The sequence below is a fragment of the Aquarana catesbeiana genome, linkage group LG05 (genome assembly GCF_042186555.1).
Source record: "Aquarana catesbeiana isolate 2022-GZ linkage group LG05, ASM4218655v1, whole genome shotgun sequence".
Classification (NCBI taxonomy): Eukaryota; Metazoa; Chordata; class Amphibia; order Anura; family Ranidae; genus Aquarana; species Aquarana catesbeiana.
Window position 1 is genome coordinate 9,302,018 of NC_133328.1, and position 20,059 is coordinate 9,322,076.

Genomic DNA, 20,059 nt, shown 5'->3' on the forward strand with positions numbered 1-20,059 from the left:
CGCACTCTCGTCCCCCCCTCTTTTCCTGCGGCCTGCCAGGTTGCGTGCTCGGATAAGGGTCTGGTATGGATTTTTGGGGGGACCCCACGCCGTTTTTTTGGGGGGTTTTTGGCGCGGGGTTCCCCTTAAAATCCATACCAGACCTGAAGGGTCTGGTATGGAATTTAGGGGGAACCCCACGTCATTTTTTTTTTTTTATTTTGGCGCGGGGTTCCCCTTAATATCCATACCAGACCTGAAGGGCCTGGTATGGAATTTAGGGGGACCCCCACGTCATTTTTTTTTTTTTAATTTTGCTTCGGGGTTTCCCTGTGGGGAATTCCCATGCCGTTTTTATTAATGAACTTCTATGTGTATTGTCGGCAATGCAATAGCCGCAGGTAGTTTTAAATGGGTTTTTTCCTTCCAAATGTTATTTTGCTGTCAGACTGTTCTAAACACGGGAAACATGCGCCCCTTTACAGGCATACTATAGACACCCCCCAGGTACGAAATTTAAAGGGATATTACACTTTTATTGTTTGACTTTAAGCATTATTAAAATCACTGCTCCTGAAAAAACGGCCGTTTTTAAACCTTTTTTTTGCATTGATCCATGTCCCCTGGGGCAGGACCCAGGTCCCCAAACACTTTTTATGACAATAACTTGCATATAAGCCTTTAAAATTAGCACTTTTGATTATTCATGTTCTTGTCCCATAGACTTTAACGGTGTTCGCGTGTTCAAGCAAACTTTTTTCCTGGTAGCATGTTCTGGTGTGAACTGAACAGGGGGGTGTTTGGATCTTTTTTTACAGAAAAGTGTGGTACAAACAAGAACATTCTTCAGCTTTTACAGGAGATTGATCTAACCGAAAGAGAAGAACTTTACCTGGTAACCACATCCCTTTATACCATCACACAGCATGATGATGCTTTATTAGCCCTTCACTGGGCCTTATGCCAGAGGGATGATATAACGCACAGCCAGAAGATCTTCATACGGAATGCCCTATATTTCTGTCTAGGCCACAACTAATTTTGGTATAGTGGAAACTTCTACTCCCAGAAACGAGGCGTTGCAATGGGTGCAAAATTCGCTCCCAGCATAGCGAACTTATTTATGGGTGAATGGGAGGACAAAACAATCTTTTCTGTTAAGAGGTATCAACTACTACTATATAGAAGATATATCGATGATCTGTTCTTTATTTCGTCAGGATCACTAACATCAACTGCAACACCAGCCATATAAGATTGACAAGTAAAATAAGCAAAAGTAATATAAATTTCCTTGATGTCAATATCTACAGGCAAGGGAATAAATTAGGTACTAGAGTACATTTCAAGCCCACGGACTCAGTTATCTACCTACACAAAGTGGACCTCACCCGATGTTGCTAAAAAATATCCCCAAAGGACAATTAACCCGAGTGAGGAGAAACTGCTCGAATGATGAAAATTTTGATTCCCAAGCATTGATTGTCAAGAAAAAATTCATAGAAAAAGGCTATTCTGAAGAACATTTAGATAGGATCATTGAAGGTGTTGCCTCAGTTCCGAGAGATGAGTACTTGAAGGATGCAATTCATCTCTCTAATGCTACTAATCAGGAATGGAGCTTAATTTCAGGCTTCCATGCCCAATATAAGGAAGTTGAAGCTATTTTCTTGTCTCACTGGCATATTCTCCTTATGGATAGAGTTCTTAAACCAGCACTTCCCACTAAACCTGGTTTTATTTACAGAAGGGCACCAAACTAAATAGTGAAAAAAGTGTTTGATCTCCCATCCAAACTTCATCTTTTTGGGATAGGGATGGTTTCTACACTTGTAGGAAATGCCGTGCATGTAGGGAAGTTAATAGACCTCTGAGAGCCCTCATTAGATTTTTGTCTACATCTTACAATAAAGAATTTAGAATCAAGGAGTTCATCACATGTAACACTGCATACGTTGTCTATGCCCTGCAGTGCCCAAGTGGGTTAATCTATATAGGCCGCACAAAAAGATTACTGAGAATCCGGATCGCAGAACACATAGCCAATATCAAATTAGGTTTTAAGGATCATAATGTGTCATTACATTTTAAAATCCTTCACAATAAAGGCCCCTCGGGGTTAAAATTTTGGGGTATTGACCATTTAAAAACCTTTTTGGAGGGGCTCAAATCTGGTGCGAGAATTATCCAAACGTGAGACCCAAAGGATATTCTTGGTAGATACATTATTGCCGAAGGGTTTAAATGTCGATCTGGACATAAATTGTTTTATTAGTGATTATTAATTTATTCTCCATTGTTTTGTTTTTTTTTTGAAACATTAAAATTTACAGTACAATATATATATATATTGAATATGTTTATATTTATTATCAATGCTCGAGGTGTTTTAAGACATACATCTTTATTATATGGTTATATGTTATTGAAATAGTTATTTTATGTCTGCCAATGTAACGGTTTATTATTTATCCGTAATGTTTCATTTCATCTGTCATTTATTACATATGCCAGTTCAGGATGCTGTCATTTCAATTGCTCAGAATGCATATGTTCTATTGTTGTTTTTAAGTTGTTTTAAATGAGGTTTTATTAGGGCATATTATTGTATGATTCTATTTCCTCCGTCTCCCTTTGTGCATAGAGCCGGCGGTGTCCGTTTGCCATAGTGACAAGCACCGTCATGTGTGGCTGCTGGTGCCAGATTGGCGGATGCGCTAGAGGGCGGGGAGATATAAGCCCAACTGGATGTCGTGTGCTCATGCCCTCTGTTGAAGACGGAAATGACGAAACGCGTAAGGACGTGACCTACACGCCATCACCCGGAAGTGACGTTTGCGCTCCACCGATGGCCCGCTCCATACCAGGAAGCGATTGCAGTGTCTGCAGGAAGACACACGCTGACTCGTTGGACGGCGGAAACGGTGACAGAGCTGTTCTTTACTACTTGTTTTGCTTGATTGATATTTTTAATGTGTACGTAGTTTAATATAGGGGGGTTCTCTGGCATTTGTGAAAAACGTCTCAATAAAACAGGATTACGCTATGTGCGGAACTTTTCTTGTATTTTATCACGTTTTTGGAGCTCTTGTGTCATTGGATCTCTGTGGATGGTGAGGATGCAGATTTAACTGGTTGAGGAACATTTACTCTAAAGGCTTTCTCATTAGAGTTTTCTGGTGAGTTTAACCCCCTGAGGGGAGCGTGCTTCACGCGGTGAAATCTGAGAGTTTTGGTGGAAGGTGCTATGACAACACTTTAAACAATCATCAATGATCACCTGTAATGTTTTTTGAACTGTTTCCTCTATCATCACTGCACAAAAGACTTTTTTCTGACATGGCGTTGGCCGCAGGATATGTGTTTTAATTTCAGCGCTGTTTTAGTATCTGAATCATACAGGAATTGGACTGTCATATTTTTATACTACTGTTTGTATATATATACAGGTGTGTGTGTGTGGGGGGGCTGACATATATACAGGTGTGTGTGGGGGGCACTGACATATATACAGATGTGTGTGTGGTGGGGTGCTGACATATATACAGGTGTGTGTGGGGGGACGCTGACATATATTAAGGTGTGTGGGGGGGCGCTGACATATATACAGGTGTGTGTGTGTGGGGGGGCGCTGACATATATACAGGTGTGTGGGGGGGCGCTGACATATATACAGGTGTGTGGGGGGTGCTGACATATATACAGGTGTGTGGGGGGGCGCTGACATATATACAGGTGTGTGGGGGGGCGCTGACATATATACAGGTGTGTGGGGGGTGCTGACATATATACAGGTGTGTGGGGGGGCGCTGACATATATACAGGTGTGTGTGGGGGGTGGCTGACAAATATACAGGTGTGTGTGTGGGGTGGGGATGAAATATATACAGGTGTGTGTGGGGGGTGGCTGACATATATACAGGTGTGTGTGTGTGGGGTGGGGATGAAATATATACAGGTGTGTGAGGGGGGCTGACATATACAGGGGCGTGGGGGGGGCTGACATATATACAGGTGTGTGGGGGGTGGGGATGAAATATATACAGGTGTGTGTGTGTGTGTGTGTGTATGGGGGAGAGCTGACATATACACAGGTGTGTGTGAGGGGGGCTGCCATATATACAGGTGTGTATGTGTATGGGGGGGCTGACATATATACAGGTGTGTGTGAGGGGGGGCGGGGGGCCCAGGTCTAAAGCTGTGTAAGGGGCCTAAAAATTTCTGATGGCTGCCCTGCTTACTGCTCACCATCTCCGGTCCTGAAAATTATTTCTTGAAAAGTGACTCTGAAATGTGAGATCTCACCACTCAGCCCAACACAACAATGCTAAAGTTCACATAAGTTCAAGGTAAACTCCTCACTGTCTTGAGGCAAATGACTCGCTGACCTCTATAATAAGTGGAGCAGTAGTAGTTGTCAAAACACATACATGCTTCAGTTTGCCGGAAACACATCTTCCATAGGAATAAGTAGTTACATACATAAAGAGAATGAGATCACTCTGTGAGTGGAGGTGAAGTTTGGTGGCGCTCAGGTGCAGGGTTCCCCTAAGAAGAATACAAAACAACCAAGGAACATTGGTTCCTTGGAACATCAACATTACCCAACTGGGTGGTCCTCACCTCACCTAAAGGTGCATGATCTTCCGTTGTAAGCCTTTGGTTGTTTCATGTCATGAGTCCAATTTAGTACTTTGACTGAGGCCAGCTTTAGACTTTTGCCGTGCAGTAACATACTGTATCATGGACATGTTAGTGTACCTGATTCTGATCACCCCCTAATTACCCCTCTTCCCCCCCCCCCCCCCCCCGTCACACTGACAACAAGCAGTTTATTTTTTTCTGATTAGTGCATTGGTGTCAGTTTGTGACAGTTAGTGTGGTAGGGCAGTTAGTGTTAGCCCCCTTTAGGTCTAGGATACCCCCCTAACCCCCCCTAATAAAGTTTTAACCCCTTGATCACGCCCCATCGCCAGTGTCACTAAGCAATCGTTTTTCTAATCGCTGTATTAGTGTCACTGGTGACGCTAGTTAGGGAGGTAAATATATAGGTTCGCCGTCAGTGTTTTATAGCGTCATATACTACCTAATAAATGTTTTAACCCCTTGATTGCCCCCTAGTTAACCCTTTCACCACGGATCACCATATAACTGTTACGGGTGACGCTGGTTAGTTCGTTTTTTTTTTATAGTGTCGGGGCACCCGCCGTTTATTACCCAATAAAGGTTTAGCCCCCTGATCGCCCGGGGGTGATATAACTTAGGTTTTAGGGTCAGATAGGGTCTGCGTCTCCCCAGGCAGCGTCAGGTTAGCGCCAGTGCCGCTAACACCCACGCACGCAGCATACACCTCTCTTAGTGGTATAGTATCTGAACGGATCAATATCTGATCCGATCAGATCTATACTAGCATCTCCAGAAGTTTAGGGTTCCCAAAAACGCAGTGTTAACGGGATCAGCCCAGATACCTGCTAGCACCTGCGTTTTGCCCCTCCGCCCAGCCCAGCCCACCCAAGTGCAGTATCGATCGATCACTGTCACTTACAAAACACTAAACGCATAACTGCAGCGTTCGCAGAGTCAGGCCTGATCCCTGCGATCGCTAACAGTTTTTTTGGTAGCGTTTTGGTGAACTGGCAAGCACCAGTGGCCTAGTACACCCCGGTCGTAGTCAAACCAGCACTGCAATAACACTTGATGACGTGGCGAGTCCCATAAGTGCAGTTCAAGCTGGTGAGGTGGCAAGCACAAGTAGTGTCTCGCTGCCACCAAGAAGAAGACAAACACAGGCCCGTCGTGCCCATAGTGCCCTTCCTGCTGCATTCGCCAATCCTAATTGGGAACCCACCACTTCTGCAGCGCCCGTACTTCCCCCATTCACATCCTCAACCAAATGCAGTCGGCTTCATGAGAGGCATTTTCTTTATGTCCTCCCGAGTACCCCTACCCAACGAACCCCCCCAAAAAAGATGTCGTGTGTGCAGCAAGCACGGATATAGGCGTGACACCCGCTATTATTGTCCCTCCTGTCCTGACAATCCTGGTCTTTGCATTGGTGAATGTTTTGAACGCTACCATTCACTAGTTGAGTATTAGCGTAGGGTACAGCATTGCACAGACTAAGCACACTTTCACAGGGTCTCCCAAGATGCCATCACATTTTGAGAGACCCGAACCTGGGACCAGTTACAGTTACAAAAGTTACAGGTGATATATGCCGAAGCGTGGGGGAAGCAGAGGGCGGAGGAGCGATTTGCTCCTACCTTTTGCGGGAGGATGCCCCCATGCTTTGGCATATATAAATGGTGCATGTATGCCCATCATTAGAAGTGGGTGGATGAAGGGAGGTATTCTAATGATGGGCATACCCACCGATCAATCTCTTTTTGTCGTTCAGCCCACAGGCTGCATGAAAAAAAAAAAGATTACAATATATGCCCAACAAGGACCAGCAACGTACTGGTATGTTGCTGGACTTTGAGTGGTTATACCAGAATGATGCCTGCAGGTTTAGGTATCATCTTGGTATCATTCTTTTCAGCCAGCGGTCAGCTTTCAAGTAAAAGCAATCCTAGTGGCTAATTAGCCTCTAGACTGCTTTTACAAGCAGTGGGAGGGAATGCCCCCCCACCGTCTTCCGTATTTTTCTCTGGCTCTCCTGTCTCAACAGGGAACCTGAGAATGCAGCCGGTGATTCAGCCAGCTGACCATAGAGCTGATCAGAGACCAGAGCTCCAAACATCTCTATGGCCTAAGAAACCGGAAGCTACGAGCATTTCATGACTTAGATTTTGCCGGATGTAAACAGCGCCATTGGGAAATTGGAAAGGCATTTTATCACACCGATCTTGGTGTGGTCAGATGCTTTAAGGGCAGAGGAGAGATCTAGGGTCTAATAGACCCCAATTTTTTCAAAAAAGAGTACCTGTCACTACCTTTTGCTATCATAGGGGATATTGGGGATGTTTACATTCCCTGAGATAACAATAAAAATGATTAAAAAAATTAAAGGAACAGTTTAAAAATAAGATAAAAAAGCAAAAAAATAATAAAGAAAAAAAAAAAAAAAAAAAAAAAAAAAGCACCCCTGTCCCCCCCTGCTCTCGCGCAAAGGCGAACACAAGCATCGGTCTGGCGTCAAATGTAAACAGCAATTGCACCATGCATGTGAGGTATCACCGCAAAGGTCAGATCGAGGGTAGTAATTTTAGCAGTAGACCTCCTCTGTAAATCTAAAGTGGTAACCTGTAAAGGGTTTTAAAGGCTTTTAAAAATGTATTCAGTTTGTCGCCACTGCACGTTTGTGCGCAATTTTAAAGCATGTCATGTTTGGTATCCATGTACTCGGCCTAAGATCATCTTTTTTATGTCATCAAACATTTGGGCAATATAGTGTGTTTTAGTGCATTAAAATTTAAAAAAGTGTGTTTTTTCCCCAAAAAATGTGTTTGAAAAATCGCTGTGCAAATACTGTCTAAAAAAAATAAATGAAACACCCACCATTTTAATCTGTAGGGCATTTGCTTTAAAAAAATATATAATGTTTGGGGGTTCAAAGTAATTTTCTTGCAAAAAAAAAATATTTTTTCATGTAAACAAAAAGTGTCAGAAAGGGCTTTATCTTCAAGTGGTTAGAAGAGTGGGTGATGTGTGACATAAGCTTCTAAATGTTGTGCATAAAATGCCAGGACAGTTCAAACCCCCCCCCCCCCCCAAATGACCCCATTTTGGAAAGTAGACACCCCAAGCTATTTGCTAAGAGGCATGTCGAGTCCATGGAATATTTTATATTGTGACACAAGTTGCGGGAAAAAGACAAATTTTTTTTTTTCCTGCACAAAGTTGTCACTAAATGATATATTGCTCAAACATGCCATGGGAATATGTGAAATTACACCCCAAAATACATTCTGTTGCTTCTCCTGAGTACGGGGATACCGCATGTGTGAGACTTTTTGGGAGCCTAGCCGCGTACGGGACCCCGAAAACCAAGCACCGCCTTCAGGCTTTCTAAGGGCGTAAATTTTTGATTTCACTCTTCACTGCCTATCACAGTTTCGGAGGCCATGGAATGCCCAGGTGGCACACCCCCCCCCCCAAATGACCCTATTTTGGAAAGTAGACACCCCAAGCTATTTGCTGAGAGGTATGGTGAGTATTTTGCAGACCTCACTTTTTGTCACAAAGTTTTGAAAATTGAAAAAAGAAAAAAAAATTTTTTTTTCTTGTCTTTCTTTATTTTCAAAAACAAATGAGAGCTGCAAAATACTAACCATGCCTCTCACCACATAGCTTGGGGTGTCTACTTTCCAAAATGGGGTCATTTGGGGGGGAGGGGGTTTGTGCCACCTGGGCATTCCATGGCCTCCGAAACTGTGATAGGCAGTGAAGAGTGAAGAGTGAATCAAAAATTTACGCCCTTAGAAAGCCTGAAGGCGGTGATTGGTTTTCTGAGCCCCGTACGCGGCTAGGCTCCCAAAAAGTCCCACACATGTGGTATCCCCATACTCAGGAGAAGCAGCTAAATGTATTTTGGGGTGCAATTCCACATATGTCCATGGCCTGTGTGAGCAATATATCATTTAGTGACAACTTTGTGCAAAAAAAGAAAAAATTGTCACTTTCCCGCAACTTGTGTCAAAATATAAAATATTCCATGGACTCAAGATGCCCCTCAGCAAATAGCTTGGGGTGTCTACTTTCCAAAATGGGGTCATTTGGGGGGGGGGGTGCCATCTGGGCATTTTATGGCCTTCAAAACTGTGATAGGTAGTGAGGAGTGAAAGCAAAAATTTACGCCCTTAGAAATCCTGAAGGCGGTGATTGGTTTTCGGGGCCCCGTACGCGGCTAGGCTCCCAAAAAATCCCACACATGTGGTATCCCCGAACTCAGGAGAAGCAGCTGAATGTATTTTGGGGTGCAATTCCACATATGCCCATGGCCTGTGTGAGCAATATATCATTTAGTGACAACTGTTTGTAATTTTTTTGTTGTTGTCATTATTCAATCACTTGGGACAAAAAAAATGAATATTCAATGGGCTCAACATGCCTCTCAGCAATTTCCTTGGGGTGTCTACTTTCCAAAATGGGGTCATTTGGGGGGGTTTTGTACTGCCCTGCTATTTTAGCACCTCAAGAAATGACATAGGCAGTCATAAATTAAAGTCTGTGTAAATTCCAGAAAATTTTCCCTAGTTTGTAGGCGCTATAACTTTTGCGCAAACCAATAAATATACACTTATTGACATTTTTTTTTTACCAAAGATATGTGGCTGAATACATTTTGGCCTAAATGTATGACTAAAATTGAGTTTATTGGATTTTTTTATAACAAAAAGTAGAAAATATCTTTTTTTTTCAAAATTTTCGGTCTTTTTCCGTTTATAGCGCAAAAAATAAAAATGGCAGAGGTGATCAAATACCATCAAAAGAAAGCTCTATTTGTGGGAAAATTTCGTTTGGGTACAGCATTGCATGGCCGCGCAATTAGCAGTTAAAGCGACGCAGTGCCAAATTGTAAAAAGTGCTCTGGTCAGGAAGGGGGTAAATCCTTCCGGGGCTGAAGTGGTTAATGTGCAACATGCCAAGTTAATATACATTGTAATGTGCATTAACCTGGTACAAAGGCTTGAAAGCCATCTAAAAATTGAGATTCTCAACAAATCTCCAGAACTGACACAAAAACACCGTTCTTTAAAGCCCAACTCCAGACAATATTTATTTTTGGTTTTGGATGGTGTGTTGAAGGGTTAGAACCTCTAACAGACCTTACTGCTCATCATCTCCGGTCCTGAAAATTATTTCTTGAAAAGTGACTCTGAAATGTGGGATCTCACAACTCATGTCAACTTTAGCATTGTTGTGTTGGGCTAAGTTTAGTGTAAACTCGTCAGTGTCTTGAGAAAAATTAATTGCTAACCTCCATAATATGTGGAACAGTTGTGGTTGTCAAGACACATGCATGTTGCAGTTTGTCACAAACAAATCTTCCATGGGAATGAATAGCTACATACATAAAGAGAATGAGATCACTCTGTGAGTAGAGGTGACGTTCAGTGGAGCTCAGGTGCAGGGTCCCCTTGAAGACAATACATAGCAACCAAGGGATTAACCTACCCAGTATCCATATGAGAGATGGGGCATCAACATTACCCAACTGGGGGGCCCTACGTCACCCAAAGATGCATAGTCTTTGGTTGTAAGCCTTTAATTGTTACATGTCATGAGTCCAATTTAGAACTTTTTTAATTCCTTTATTTCTGTTTCAAGATGGTACAGTTTAATAGTCAAAAAAACAAATGACAGTGTATACAAGAAAAACAGAAATGTGTAACAGAAAGGATTAGATGTTATATCAGCAGTGTCAAATAACGATTTCCTTGGTTATGCACTCTGTATAATACATGTAAGGGTGAGGCAGTATGACGGAGCTGTGCGTGTGCAAAACCGGGGAGGTTTCCAGACTGTTAATTACTTAATAACCCACTTAGGCTAGTATAGCTACCAGGGCCATACAGTGAGAAACGCATTCACAGCTGACTGGGAGGGATGCCTCCCGAGTGCCAGCTGAGCCCAGCCATGGGACACAACAGACGGGTGATGTAAAATAAGATATTCATAGTATCTGAGAAGACCAGCCCATGACTGGGAGAAATTTGGGCAAGGGAGGACTAGGGGAGAGAGGAAAGGCGGGGGGGGATAGGACTCCCCGAATGGGGGGGGGGGGAGGGAAAGTGAGGGGTAGGCAAGAAGGTAGCGGGGTAGAGGGGTGAAGAGGGGGGGAGAAAGGAAGATGGAGACGGTGCCCCCAACTAGGGAGTAGCCCAAGCCCCAGGGATTAATCAGGCTGTGCAACTTCTCGGAGGTCTGCTTCAGTGTAGATGTAATGTTGCCATGGTCGCCATGTCTCCCGGAAGGCCTCCTCCCTCCCGTACAAGGTGTTTCTTAGTTCATTCACCTTGGCAAACCACTGGGATTTCGTTGGTGGAGTCTCCGATCTCAAACACAAAGGGATGCATGCCTTGGCGGCATTCAATAACTGGATGGTAAGGGAGGCTTTGTATTTCTTGATGGGTCGCTTAAAGAGGTGCAGCAAGCACGCCCCGGGATCTCCCTTCAAGAGAGACATTAGTCGGGTGCCTGATTGTGCGTGCCACCTCCAACCAGTAGGGTTTGATTTTGGGGCAGTCCCAAAAGATGTGGAGCATCGTTCCCTCTTCCACACCACAACGCCAGCAAAGACTGGAGACTTGCGGGAAGAAACGGTGCAGAGTAGTAGGCACTCTATACCATCGGGTCATAATTTTATAGCATGTCTCTTGGACTCTGGTGGCCAAGGATGACTTCTGGGCAAAGTGTAAGATCTTCTCCCTCTGTGAGTCATTGAATCTAACTCCTAAATCCGCTTCCCACTTAGAGAGGAAAGGGGGGATAAACCATTCTGCTGGCAAAATCAGGGAGCAATAGATTAGAGATAGACAGCGGCGGGTCGGTTCTCTGCGGTGGCAGATTTGTTCCAGTTCCGTGAGCTGGCATGTTATGCCCAGGGTCCGTGCGCACTGGCATAAGAAGTCACACAGTTGGAGACCGCTCCAGTAGTCCAGTGGGGGGTCTGCAGCCGACATCCCCGCTTCTGCTGTGAGTTGGCTGTCTGGGCCCAGAAAGTCGTGGAGGTGAAGCCACCCCCCCGCAGTCATGCGCCTAAGAAAGGGCCTTGACGACCGGGGATTGGCACCATGGGGGTGGGCATCGGGGATACTGAGGAGTGTCGGAAGGCATCTCTAACCACCTCTATTGTGCTTCCTAGAGTGGGATGGTCAGTGATGTCCCTCGGCAGAGGAGTGGCGATCCATGGCCAGCTCTTGGCCATTCTGTCGGAGTCCTCCAACTCCATTGCCACCCACTGTTCAGCCTCCATGTGGCAATGTCAGTCGACCACTCTAGTGAGATGTGCCGCCCTGTAGTAGGCCTTCATGTCTGGGAGGCCGACTCCGCCCCTGTGCTTTGCCATATGGAGGAGTTGCAGTCTAATACGTGGTTTTCGATGCCACCAGAAAAAGTCGCGAAACATTGAGTCGATTTGTTTAAAGAATGGAGGGGGGAGGTGGATGGGAAGGGCTTGTAGCAAGTAAAGCACCCTAGGCAAGGCGGTCATCTTAATGGCATTGCATCATCCAAACCATGTTAAAGTAAGGGAATGCCAGTGGTGAAGGTCCGTTTTGAGACGTAGGAGTAATGGGGCGAAGTTCGCCTGATATAAGTCGGCAGGGTCAGAGGTAATGTCTACTCCCAGATAAGGAATAGTGTTGGTTGCCCAGCGTAGTTGGTATTCTGAACGCAGGAGGCGGACAATGTCTTTGCCCACTGTTATGTTAAGTAGGGAGGATTTGGTTAGGTTGATTTGAAACAAAGAGAGAGACCCATACTCCTGTATGGAATGAAGTAGGTTAGGGAGCGAGGTCAGTGGGTCTGTTAGCCAATTTAGAACTTTGACTGAGGCCAGCTTCAGACCTTTGCCTTGCAGTAATTTACCATGGACATGTTAATGTGAATGGAATGCCAACGCAACCAAACCAGAACAGGAATTCACACAGAGCATCTCAAGGTTATGGACCCAATACCCATCAGTTATGGTGTGTTGTGTTACTGCAATTTTTTTTTTTTTACCTTTATGTTTATTTCTTTTTAGGTGAGAGATTGCAGAAACCATGAGCAGAAAGTAAAAGTACGTTGCCATTGAACATTGTCAATAAGCCAATGCCTATGGAATACAGAACACACGTGCTCTAGAACAGAGATAAGGTAGGGATATATAAAAAATGGGCAGGGGGAAACAAACAGAAAAAGCCTATGTAGATCTTAGAAAATGTATGGTTCAGAACTGGCTTAATTTGAGTTCTTTAGATCAAAGTCAAGAAGATTCATCTCAATTCTGATACCTATTATAAGGCATGCAGGGATAATGACGTCTCCATGCGGACCTTTGTGACCAGAAGGACAGTTGCCTTCCATATTTGTTGCCAAACATTAATCCAATCTGTTTGCATATTCAGGTTGTGCACAAAGGACATGCTTTCAGGGGGTCCTTCTGTTTCCAGACCATCGCTATAGATCTCCTGGTAGCAATTATGCCGTAAAAAATAAAGCCACCGTGAAAAAAATGGTGTGAAAAAGTAAGCCACCCGACTCTTCCAGATTGATTTAGCAATAACTGTCACTACTTAAAGCGGAGCTCCACCCGGAAGGGGAAGCTTCTCTTGTTCACACCCTCCACTGCCACATTTGACACTTTTTTGGGGGGGAGCTGGTACCAGACTTTGACAGGTATACGCCCCCACTTCCGGGTGGGATCGACACTGTGATATCCAAGTATGTCCGGCCACTCCTCCTGCCCCCCCGCTGCCTTCTGGGATACACACACATGGGTCCCAGAAGATGGCGGGACCTTCCAGAAGGCACAGCACGACTCCTGCATGCGCAGTAGGAAACCGGCTGTAAAGATGCCGTCACCTGCACCCACAAGCCGAATGAAGAACCGACATCGCTGGATCCCTGGACAGGTACAGTCTGGAAAATAATTATTTGATCAGCTGCAGATTGTGTAAGTTTTCCCACTTACAAGGAAAATAAATGGTCTACAATTTTTATCATAGGTGTATTTTATACGATAGAGACAGAATATCAACCAAAAATCCAGAAAAAACATGATACAAATGTTAAAAAAAAAAGGTGTGACCGGATGGGCGGGTGTGAGTGGCGCTGCGGGATGGAGTGGGTAAGAAGGTGCTGTGTGTCCTCCCCCTCCTTTACCCCCCCTGCTCCTCCGGTCAGTGAAAGCTCAGGCTGAGCGGTGCTGCGGTGGAGAGTGTGCAGCATACGAGCCTTGAGCGGTGAGCTGTGTCCCGCTGGACGGAGAGTGTGGAGACGCGAGGCGCTCTGCTCCTGCTTTTCCTATCTTTACTGATTCATTACCGATCTCTGCAGAGCGGCCGAATGCTCTGCGGGACAGCTGGGAGTGACGTCACACGCCGCCGGGAGACACTCAGGAAGCGGCAGATAAGTGGCGAGGGCGTGCTGTAACAGTCAACGCTCGTCCATTGGAGCAAGATCTGGAGATTCTTCAAGGGATCCAAAGGATGAGACCCTTTAAAGGATGAGTATTTGATAACCTAGTACAGATGTAACAATCCTGCTGCTGTCTAGTGGAACTTTCCCTGCATGGTGGCTGGGACTGAAGTGTTAAGCACAAGTTAAGTGTCCTGTTTTTGGGAAAAGGAAGGGAAAAGAAAAGAAATTGATGTCTTTTGCAAGACTTTATGCTATTTAATTAGCAAACTGTTAAAACTGTCATGATGTTTGATTCCATAAGTGGGTAATAGGAACAGGTGCGAAAAAGTTCGTCATAACAGTCCCTGTCCCCTTTTTTATTTTCTCTCCTTAAATTAATGGGTCGTTACCTTAACTGCAGTGTACCTAGGCATAAGGTCGACCCAGAACCCACACCAAACTGAGAAGCTTGTAAGCGAGTTACTTTTGAGACTCTTAATTGCTGTACTAGCGAAGGTGCAAAGCAAAGGTGCACATGGTCCCAGGATTCTGGACTTGGGAGCTTAAACTGTCCCTTAGCTATTCAATTCCCTACTTGCAAAATATTTGATATCCGTGTCAGCTACAAGGCCTATATGTGTAAAGAACTGCTGGAATATTTTGTAAGAATAACTGGAATATTGTACGTGCTAAGCTCACTCATGCCCTACTTTTTCCTTGAAGCTATTTCAGCTACCTTAGAGGTTATTGCATTTAAGTGGAGCTTGGTTAACAGTAGGACATTGTAGCGCTAACCCTCGGTCGGAACCAACGGAGAGGCCGGCCGGGAGTGCAGCCAGGGCCGTCTTTAATATTGATTGGACCCTGGGCAAAACTTTTCTTGCCCCCCCCAATGCAGTTTCACTCACCACCTGCTCTGAGACATACATTAAAAAGCAGCTAGACTCAATATCGGTTTACTGAATCAGATAATCAGATCAGGCAGCTATTGCGATTGGTTGCCAGAGGTTACAGTATCATTACCACTCACTTACTGGTTGCTAGAGGTTACAGCACACATGACGGCACACTGAATAGTTGTAGAGGTTACAGCACATAATTTCTGCTTGTTGATTGGTTGCTAGAGATTACTGTGGATATGACCTCAGGGGGGCATGATATACATATCAATGCTGCCAGCCGACACTATTTACATATGAATGCCATCACTATTTACATAAGAATGGCGATATTTACACGTAAACACAGGGTCTGACAGGTGAGTACACAACACTAGGGCAGAACTGGGCAGCATTAGTAGCAGCACTTCACACTGAGATATTGGGACACAGCACGGGACTAAAACCTCGAGGGATGAGGGAATTTAAACCAGGATAGTTGGCAAGTATGAGGCAGCTTCTTTGGGCCCCACAACAATGATAGGGCCCAGGGCAGCTGCCCCTTTTGCCCTGCCTTAAAGACAGCCCTGAGTGCAGCGCTATTTTTGGCCGAACTAACAAAAGCGTGTAGCAATACAGGGTGCTGGTCATTGTTGTGACTACCAATTGCTGTCTTATTGCTTGGGTGTACTGGGCGTTTTTTTTTTTTTTTTTGTCAGGAGTATATGATGCAGCATTTGCGCCCTGCAAAGGATAAAAATCCTCAGCAATCAGTGGCGGCAGCAGCAGCAGCAAAATTGGAGCAATATGCCCACTCCCCCGCTGTGACCCCCCCAAAGAAGGGGTCACAATCTAAAACACAACAGGGGGGCATTTCCGATAGGAGAAGTCAGGGCCAGCCCCAGGTCCAGTCGCAGCCAGCCGTTGTAGCATCAATGGCCCAGTCAACCAAAACAAATAATAATAGAAGCCAGGGGCCGAGTGCTCAGAATGCAAATATGGGCATATCATCCGACCCTACCCTACCCTCAGAGAAAGAAACAACTCTAATGGATGTATTCATGGCAGTAAGCGTATGTAGTAGTTTGCTTAAAGAACTTTGTGAACAGATGAAGGGAGTGAAAGAAGATTTGACACTGGTCAGACAGGATCTACAAAAAACTGCAGAAAGAACATCAGCCCTGGAAGGAAGAATTAGCCTGCTGGAAGATGATATGTCCCCACTAGTTAAAGAAATGAAAAAGATGAAGGAACAAATAACCAAGCAAAGCCTCCAAACTGGATGAAATGGAGAACAGAAGTCGAAGGGATAATGTGAGGCTGGTGGGTCTGCCTGAAAAAAGTGAGGGTGTTAATCCTATGATGTTCCTAGAAAATTGGCTGAAAAGAATCATTTTCAAATACGTTACATAGTTACATAGTAGGTGAGGTTGAAAAAAGACACATGTCCATCAAGTCCAACCTATGTGTGTGATTATGTGTCAGTATTACCTTACATATCCCTGTATGTTGCGGTCATTCAGGTGATTATCTAATAGTTTCTTGAAGCTATCAATGCTCCCCGCTGAGACCACCGCCTGTGGAAGGGAATTCCACATCCTTACCGCTCTTACAGTAAAGAACCCTCTACGTAGTTTAAGGTTAAACCTCTTTTCTTCTAATTGTAATGAGTGGCCCCGAGTCTTATTAAACTCTCTTCTGCGAAAAAGTTTTATCCCTATTGTGGGGTCACCAGTACAGTATTTGTAAATTGAAATCATATCCCCTCTCAAGCGTCTCTTCTCCAGAGAGAATAAGTTCAACGCTCGCAACCTTTCCTCATAACTAAGATCCTCCAGACCCTTTATTAGCTTTGTTGCCCTTCTTTGTACTCGCTCCATTTCCAGTACATCCTTCCTGAGGACTGGTGCCCAGAACTGGACAGCATACTCCAGGTGCGGCCGGACCAGAGTCTTGTAGAGTGGGAGAATTATCGTTTTATCTCTGGAGTTGATCCCCCTTTTAATACATGCCAATATTCTGTTTGCCTTATTAGCAGCAGCTTGGCATTGCATGCCATTGCTGAGCCTATCATCTACTAGGACCCCCAGGTCCTTTTCCATCCTAGATTCCCCCAGAGGTTCTCCCCCCAGTGTATAGATTGCATTCATATTTTTGCCACCCAAATGCATTATTTTACATTTTTCTACATTGAACCTCATTTGCCATGTAGTCGCCCACCCCATTAATTTGTTCAGGTCTTTTTGCAAAGTTTCCACATCCTGCGGAGAAGTTATTGCCCTGCTTAGCTTAGTATCGTCTGCAAATACAGAGATTGAACTGTTTATCCTCCAGATCGTTTATAAACAAATTAAATAGGATTGGTCCCAGCACAGAACCCTGGGGAACCCCACTACCCACCCCTGACCATTCTGAGTACTCCCCATTTATCACCACCCTCTGAACACGCCCTTGTAGCCAGTTTTTAATCCAGGTACTCACCCTATGGTCCATGACAACGGACCCTATTTTGTACAGTAAACGTTTATGGGGAACTGTGTCAAATGCTTTTGCAAAATCCAGATACACCACGTCTACAGGCCTTCCTTTATCTAGATGGCAACTCACCTCCTCATAGAAGGTTAATAGATTGGTTTGGCAAGAACGATTCTTCATGAATCCATGCTGATTACTGCTAATGATATCGTTCTTATTACTAAAATCTTGTATATAGTCCTTTATCATCCCCTCCAAGATTTTACATACTATTGATGTTAGGCTAACTGGTCTGTAATTCCCAGGGATGTATTTTGGGCCCTTTTTAAATATTGGTGCTACATTGGCTTTTCTCCAATCAGCTGGTACCATTCCAGTCAATAGACTGTCTGTAAAAATTAGGAACAACGGTCTGGCAATCACCTGACTGAGTTCCCTAAGTACCCTCGGATGCAAGCCATCTGGTCCCGGTGATTTATTAATGTTAAGTTTCTCAAGTCTAATTTTAATTCCGTCCTCTGTTAACCATGGAGGTGCTTCCTGTGTTGTGTCATGAGGATAAACACTGCAGTTTTGGTTACTGAAGCCCCCCGATTCACTCGTGAAGACTGAGGAGAAGAATAAATTCAATACCTTTGCCATCTCCCCATCCTTTGTAACCAGATGTCCTTCCTTATTCTTTATGGGGCCAATATGGTCTGTCCTCCCTTTTTTACTGTTTACATACTTAAAGAATTTCTTGGGATTTTTTTTGCTCTCCTCCGCTATGTGTCTTTCATGTTCTATCTTAGCCGTCCTAATTGCACCCTTACATTTCTTATTGCATTCTTTATAAAGTCTGAATGCTGAGGATGATCCCTCAACCTTGTATTTTTTGAAGGCCTTCTCCTTTGCTTTTATATGCATTTTTACATTGGAATTAAGCCATCCAGGATTTTTGTTCACTCTTTTAAATTTATTACCCAATGGGATACATTGGCTAATGCCCTTATTTAATATGCTCTTAAAGCAAACCCATCTCTCCTCCGTATTCTTTGTTCCTAATATTTTATCCCAATTTATGCCTTTTAGCAAGGTTTGTAGTTTAGGGAAGTTGGCTCTTTTGAAATTCAGTGTCTTTGTGTTCCCTTTATGTTTCCTATTTGTGTGATTTATACTGAAACTAATTGACCTGTGATCGCTGTTACCTAAATTGCCCCGTATTTCCACATCTGTGATTAGGTCTGTATTGTTGGTAATCAGTAGATCCAGTAATGTTTTATTTCTAGTTGGTGTATCTACCATCTGAACCATAAAATTGTCCTGCAAGACATTAAGGAACTGGCGAGCCTTAAATGAATGCGCGGTTCCCTCCGCCCAGTCTATGTCTGGATAATTAAAATCCCCCATTATGATAACACTTCCCATCCTTGCTGCTAATCCAATTCGTGATAGGAGATCCGTCTCTACTTCCTCCTTCAGGTTAGGGGGCCTATAGCATACTCCCAGTATTATTTTCCCCTTAGCTTCATCCCTTTGGAGCTCTACCCATAAGGATTCCACCTCCTCTCTAGCTCCCTCAGTGATGTCATCTCTCACATTCGCTTGTACATTATTCTTGATATATAGGCATACCCCTCCCCCTTTTTTACCCTCTCTATTCTTGCGGTATAGGATATACCCTTGAATGTTTGCCAGCCAAACATGAGAGCTGTTGAACCAGGTCTCTGAAATTCCCACAAAATCCAAATCCTCCTTGTACAACAGTATCTCTAGTTCACCCATCTTGTCTGCCATGCTCCTGGCATTGGTGAACATGCCACATAGTTTAGACCGGTCGCATATTGTCCTCGTATTGGGTGTTTCAAAATTGCAACTAGGATTTGCTACTATACTCACCTTGTGTTTTTGTGCTTTGGTTAACCTACCACTAATGCCCCCCAACACTACCCTCTGGAATATCATCCGCGCTGGCTATCACTGTCTCTGAACCCTCCCCCCCATCGCCTAGTTTAAAAACCCCTCTAACTTTTTGGCCATCTTCATTCCCAGCAGATCTGCACCCTCCTCATTTAGGTGCAGTCCGTCCCTTCTATAGTACCGGTTACAGACTGAGAAGTCGGCCCAGTCCTCCAGGAACCCAAACCCCTCCTTACTACACCAGCTCTTCAGCCACTTGTTTACTTCCCTAATCTCCCTCTGCCTTTCTGGTGTGGCTCGATGTACCGGTAGTATTCCTGAGAATACTACCTTGGAGGTCCTTTTCCTCAATTTAGCACCTAAGTCCCTAAAATCGTTCTTTAGGACACTCCATCTGCCTCTGACTTTGTCATTGGTGCCAACGTGCACCATGACAGCCGGGTCTTCCCCAGCCCCTCCCAGTAATCTGTCCACAAGATCCGTGATGTGCCGAACCCGAGCGCCCGGTAGACAACATACTGTTCGGCGCTTCAGGTCTTGGTTACAGATTGCCCTCTCTGTCCTTCTAAGAACTGAGTCCCCTACCACCAGAATCTGTCTTTCCTTTCCCTTTGCTGCCCCCCCACTCTCACTGGAGGAGTTCTTCCCCTGGCAGCTAGGAGAGTCCCTCATCTCCAGCAGTGCTGGTCCCTGACTGGTTTCACCAATGACACTCAATGGAGCGTACTTATTGGGATGCTCCAGTCCTGGATCGGCCTCTCTGGCACTTCCCCCTCTAC

The 20,059-nt window shown here is 44.6% G+C and overlaps 1 long non-coding RNA gene across 1 annotated transcript in view; it reads left to right on the forward strand.

Moving 5' to 3' along the window:
• Positions 1-2,825: 2,825 nt before the first annotated feature.
• The window catches only part of LOC141145767 (uncharacterized), a 59,157-nt gene continuing 41,923 nt past the window's right edge, over positions 2,826-20,059 (forward strand). Inside the window, exons 1-2 of the long non-coding RNA XR_012244629.1 lie at positions 2,826-2,903; positions 12,671-12,783. This is a non-coding gene — a long non-coding RNA (uncharacterized lncRNA). The remainder of the gene's footprint in view (positions 2,904-12,670; positions 12,784-20,059) is intronic.